The following is a 6,431-nucleotide window of genomic DNA, read 5'->3' on the forward strand; positions in this document are numbered from 1 at the left end:
GCTTAGAGGGAGAGCAAATGTTTTGAGAATGATGAGGGCAATGAATGTACAAATGTGCTTTACACAATTGATGTATGTATGGATTCTGATAAGAGTTGTATGAGCCCCTAATAAAACGATTTAAAAAAAGAAGTATTTAATAAAAAAATTAACACACAAAAAAAAGAGTACTCACTATTGACAAAACACCTACACAGAATAGCTTATACAACATGTCCTTAGACCATTCGTAAGAATCCTTTACTGTTATCACTCATTACTACTTCTATTCTTAGGCTGGTTGAATACCAGCTTTCCCCCTCAGTCAGCTGTGGCTGCCATTCATCTTTACCATTGTGCTTTTGACAGCATCATTAAGTGTGGAAGGACTCCCAGCCTTCCCTCTGAGTAGCCATCACTGTTAGTGCTTTTTCCCCTATGGGAGGTTTTGTTAACCTAATTCCTTCATGTTATTAGCTATGTTAGACGGACTCTTCTTATATCAGCTCATAGAGTTTTTAGGAAGGAAATTTTAAAACAGTGAGTAAAATATTCCCAGAGACCTCTTGTCCCGTTTATTATTATTATTTTATCTTTCCATTCATTGAATAGAAAGGAGGGGCGGGATTCTTGATGTTCATAAATTTAGAATCCACAGATTAATATTCTCTGACTTCGACTGTTCACAGGTGATGCCAAAGGTTAATGATCTATCACAGTTTGCAATTCTGGTGAAACATGAATTTGAAGCTTTTACACCATAAGATTGGTGTGGAAGATTAATTTGTGGAGTTAATTATATGAACCCAGCCACTTTCCTAGCCTCTGAGTATAGGTGGTTATTTATTTATGACCTTTGCAAGAAGTCAGGGAATGCATAAAAGCATTGTAACTTTATGGAGAAAACCTGCAAAGGAAAGTGCACGTTACATAGTGATAATGGCCAGTTTAGGGGTAACAGATAACTTGGACATTCACCCCTTACAAATGAAGCTTACTGTTGGATTACATAATGATGTTGCTCATGCCTAATATTACTCCCAAATATGTCATCTCACTTGCATACCTTATTCGCTCTCTTCCCTCCCTTTTCTTATCAGTTGTATCCTTTTAGTCATAGAATCTTAGCACTGGAAAAGATTGTGACACAATAGTTAAATCTTATTTTAGTATTGAGGAAACTAAGGTCCATGTAGATTTAGATTTGGCCAAGGTCATGCAAGGAGCACAGTAAAACTAGAAACCCGTTGTACTGCTTCTGGACTCTGGGTTTTTCCCCCCAATGTGTTTTAGGAGCTTCTAGGAGGCTTAATGTTACACATTGGGCTGCTAACCACAAGGTCAGCAATTCAAAACCATCAACTGCTCCACAGGAGAAAGATGAGGCTTTCTACTTCCATAAAGAGTTACAGTCCAAAAAAAAAAAAAAGTTACAGTCTTGGAAACACATAGGGGCAGTTCTACTCTGTTCCAAAGAGTGGCCATTGGCCGAAATTAACTCAGTGACATTGTGACTTTTTGGTGTACTGCCTCTTTATGTATTTCACCCCCTCTTTCTGATTTGTTACTTGCTGTTATTTTTAAATTCAGACACATCTTGTAACACACTATTAGGTTAATTGCTTCCTAATTATAAATTAGGCGACCCTGGTGGTGCACTGGGTCAACACTCACCTGCTAACTGAAAAGTCCATAGTTTGAACTGTGTTCAGGCAATTTGCTTCTATAAAGATGGCAGTTTTGGACATCCTCTGGGGCAGCTCTACTTTGACCTGGAGTTACTATGAGTTGGAATTGACTTGATGGCACTGGTAGTGGGTTTTTTCATTATAAACTGCTCCTGAAAAATACTGAAATAAAACTTCAATCATTTTTAATGACTTTAGAAAGGGCAGTACATATTGCGTATATATTTAAAGAATGGTCCTAACCATATTTTTAAACAAGTCTTTATGTGCTGTTTTGCAGAACTAAAAATTGCCACCTAGCGAGGAGCTTTTCTTATATACAAATGTTGTATCCCAAGCAAGATATTAAGCTGACTTAGAGTTGCAGTAGTAAAGAAAAAGCACATTGGAGGCTCTCTGACTAAGAGCATGCCCAGTAAACATTCACCCGGTTAAGTTTACCTCTTTGAGAATTCTAAGTTATATATGTTTAGTGATAATATACTTATTTATGACAAACTAATCTAATCTCTCTCACATACATTTGCCATGTAGTTAAGGTTTATAATGCTTTATCGCATCTTATACCAAAATCTAATCAGAGTGCTTAAAGTTTTTTCACTTCTCCATAGTATATGGCAAGAAAATACAGTCAACATTGTCTGCCACTTTTCAGCAGAAATCATTATCTCTGCAGGATGTTTCATTTAATTATTTACCAAGCTGAATTTCCTTGTGCTTAGTTTAAGAATTGAAAGCATTATAGTTAATTTCCTGAATTCACATTATGGACCGAAAGTTGATGTTGCCTCATACCTTGGTATTTAGATTTATGTCATTTTTATCTACTAATTTGCAGTCTTTCTTAAGCCTGTAAACCTGATAGGGGTGTCAGAAATGATGAATAATGAAAAACATAGAAACAAGTGTTTAGATATTTACAGAGAAAATTACCCGTTAATTCAGATTCACAGTGAGTTTCATTGTGGTTCAAAGAGAAACTAGTAAACATAGCTGATGGCTTTATGATGGCTCCTTGCAATGGAAATGCATGGGAATAGTTCACAGTTAACTCTAAACTCTTTAACTTCTTCAAATAGTTTTACTTTGCCACAAAATAAAGACAGCAAACTGTTAGCAGAAGTAGTTTAGACTATTTCCTGCAACTTAATTGTGTAGCTAGTTTTATTTGGGCTAGTAAAATTTAAAGAAGCAATTAATGTTTTATGAAAACAAATACGGGGTTGCTAATTTGAAGAATGGTGGATATTGCTGGGTGGGAAAGGGAGAATTTTAATAATTGCTTTGTAAAGAAAAATTAAAAGCTTTTTTTTTCTTCTTCTTTCATTTTCTTGGGTTGCATTCCAATTCCAGAAGGTAAGAAGTATTCCTTTATTCTAAAGCAGTGTTATGCAATTATAAGTAACAATTTTATAAATTTAAATCAACTTAATCTTCACTTGTACTAGTAACTAAGTAATAATGATAATATGTAAAGTTTATGAAATATGCTCTTTGTACTTGTATTATATAATAGTTACCGTTTGCTTATAATTTTATAAATGAACCCACATTTGGGTTTATAGAAATCACCATTTGATTTACAAGCATTGGGGTAGCTAGTATTTTGCAGATTAATAGTGAAAATATTTCAGGGATTAGAAATGTGTGTGTAACATTTGCACTGTGGCTGACTGAAAATATGTTTGTGCTCTGGTTTAGAGAGAATATTGGTATACCTTCGAAGGGAATGATAGCATATTTAAAACTAGGTGAGAACACTTAAAAATTCCTGGTCTGGATTCTTTATTGAATTGACTTTTCATCTGTGTTGGTATAAGCATCTAAACTTACTTCTTCTTATAGCAGCTTGCTGTTATATTTATTATTCACACTTATCTGACTTGCCTGAGAGAGTTCAGAGCAAGAATCACGTACATATATTTTCTTAACACTGTATACTTATACTTACTCACAGTATACTTGTCATGTAGTTAGAGCTTAATAAATCTTCTTGGCTATAGTTAAATTAGCACTCCATTAAGTTCATATTCAAGATCCTGTTCTTATGATTTATGCTTTGCTTTTGTGGTAAAATATATTAACAGAAAATTTACCAATCTGACCATTTAAATGTGCATAAAACAGCGCTAGTAATAACCTTAACGGGCATCTGCAGGAATCCACTTCCATGTGTTGTGCAGCTTCGTTACTCCATATTCTCAAGTCTTTCTCACCATCTCAAACAGAAACTCCGTCCCATTAAGCAATAGCTTTTCAGCCTTTGCTCTTCATCCTCCAGCTCCTCTTAACCTCTGATCTGCCTTCTGTCTAGATATTGTGGCAGAGTGGATTATGCACTGGGCTGCTAACCCTAAGATACGCAGTTTGAACGCAGCAGCCATTCCAAGGGTGAAAGGTGAGGCTTTCTGCCTCTGTAAAGATCTACAGCTTCAGAAACTCTAGGGAGCAGTTCTACCCTTTCCGGCAGGGTCACTGTAAGTCAGAATTGACCCGATGGCAGTGGTTTTAGATACTCCATACAGATGGAATCATATATTTGTCTAGCTTATTTCACTTAGCATTCATACTGTTTTCAAGGTTCATTCATGTTATAGTTGAATGTATCAGAATTTTATTCCTTTTTATATGGTAGAGTGATGTTTTGTTTATCCATTCACCTGTTTGTGGAAACTTGAGTTGCTTTCCATCTTTTGACTACTGTGATTAAAGCAGCTGTGAACACTGGAGTTGAAAAATCTATTTGGTTCTCCTGGATTTATACCTCCAAATGGAATTATTGAATCATATGACAGTTTTTTCTTCCCACAGTTGTATTGGCATATAATTAATGTAATTCAATAGTTCAGTCACATCCGAAAGAGTTGTGCAGTCATTACCACAATCAGTTGTAGAATATTTCTTTATTCTTGTACTCATCACTATTAGCTCTCCATCCCCCACCCCCAGTCTCCACTGCCATACCCCCAAGGAACCATTTTTCCAGTTACTGTCTCACTGGATTTCATATAATTCAAAACATTGAAAAACAACAACAACTAAGAAGAATAACATGGTAAAACAAAAACCTCATCAAAAAGAAAGTAGAACACATTTAAACCTAGGAACAAATTTAAATGGATCAAAAGGAAGATCAAATGATAGGATGCTAAATCTTAACCTAATGGGCATCTGCAACAATCTACTTTCCAGTGTATCCTGCATGTTAACAGACTATTCACATCCTTGGTCCATGCTCAGAGAAGATTCCCAGGGGCTTAATCTATGTGCATTTCTCCTTCATTTATTTATTTACCATAATTGACTGGGATAACAGGGCTATTCTTAACCCTCAAATATGATCAGAGGGGATTCCTTGGAGACAAAATTTATATAAGGATCCTTCAAATGGATTTTCGGCTTCCATTGTCATCCATAACCTCTGAAAACTAGGTGTTCACAGTCTTAGCCTTGATGCCTTCCCCTCCTTTAGATTTGGATGGTATTATTTACAATCCTTGGGTCACACAAGCTGATGTGCTTCTTAGTTGACATGATGTGGACTTAGTTGACATTTGACTTAGAGGACTGTTTGTTTGAAAAGTAGCCTTTAAAGACCCCAGATGCTATTTTTATAGCCAGGCACCATCTAGTTTCTTCACTACACTTTGTTATAGCACCCATAATTTCAGTGATCTTTTCATGGGTGTGAGCATCAAACAGGGCCAAGTCATAAGAACCGATAAATCTAAGCACAAAGTCCAAGCCCCAAACCCATTCATGCATCTATGGTTTATATTATATCATCTCAGGTTCACCTTAGAGACATCATTGTCATTTTATGTTGGAGAACATTATCAAGCATCCCCCTTAAGGCAGCGGTTCTCAACCTGTGGGTCACGACCCCTTTGGGGGTTGAATACCCTTTCACGGGGGTTGCCCGATTCATAACAGTAGCAAAATGACAGTTAAGAGGTAGCAACAAAAATAATTTTATGGTTGGGGATGTCACCACACCATGAGGAACTGTATTAAAGGGTTGTGGCACCAGGAAGGTTGAGAACCACTGCTCTAGGGCATCGCGTGCGCTGCCATCAAGTCAATGCCGATGGCAGACCCTGCCCTCTAGGGCAGAGTCCAACTCCCATGCGAGTCTCCAAGCCTGCAAAACTTTACAGGAGTAGTAAGCCTCATACTTCCCCTGTGAGAGGGCTAGTCATTTTGGACTAGCCCAATGTGTTAACCACTAGAACCATACGAGAATTTCATGAGGAACTGCCAAACTGTACTATTTTATATTCCTGTTAGCAAGACACAAGGATTCCATTTTTCGCCAACACCTATTGCTTCCATATTTTGAAGTACTAACCATCTTAGTGGTGTGCCCAATGGCTATTTGTATGTCATCTTTTGGAATAGTGTCTGTTGAAGTCTTTTGCCCATTTTTTTTTCTGTTATTGAAGATCTTTTTTATATATTCTAGGTATTCAATTTTTTTACATAAATGTTTTATAAATAGTTTCTCACTCTTGCTTTGGGTAATACTGACCTCTTAACACCACTCTCTTCCAGTTCATAAGCAGAGGCTCTCCTATTGGAACTTCTTTAATTTTTTCATCCGTTGTTTTCGGTAAAGTGTTATACTTCCTTGATTTGCTTACTCTTTTTTTTTATCATTTTATTAGGAGCTCATACAACTCTTATCACAATCCATACATACATACATCAATTGTGTAAAGCACATTTGTACATTCATTGCCCTCATCATTCTCAAAACATTTGCTC

General features: G+C 36.5%; 1 protein-coding gene across 4 annotated transcripts in view; it reads left to right on the top strand.

The window, feature by feature from the left end:
• The window catches only part of ASXL2 (ASXL transcriptional regulator 2), an 80,520-nt gene that overhangs the window by 6,095 nt on the left and 67,994 nt on the right, over positions 1-6,431 (top strand). The window contains exon 1 of one of the 4 annotated variants that reach the window (XM_045286688.1): positions 3,376-3,418. The exons of the other annotated variants lie outside the window; for them this stretch is intronic. The gene's annotated coding sequence lies outside the window, so the exon portion shown is untranslated. Of the gene's footprint in view, positions 1-3,375; positions 3,419-6,431 lie in introns of those variants that run through there. 4 annotated transcript variants of the gene reach the window in all.

Source organism: Echinops telfairi, unplaced genomic scaffold (genome assembly GCF_000313985.2).
Source record: "Echinops telfairi isolate 266 unplaced genomic scaffold, ASM31398v2 ScPeMD7_9;HRSCAF=40, whole genome shotgun sequence".
In the NCBI taxonomy this organism is placed as follows: Eukaryota; Metazoa; Chordata; class Mammalia; order Afrosoricida; family Tenrecidae; genus Echinops; species Echinops telfairi.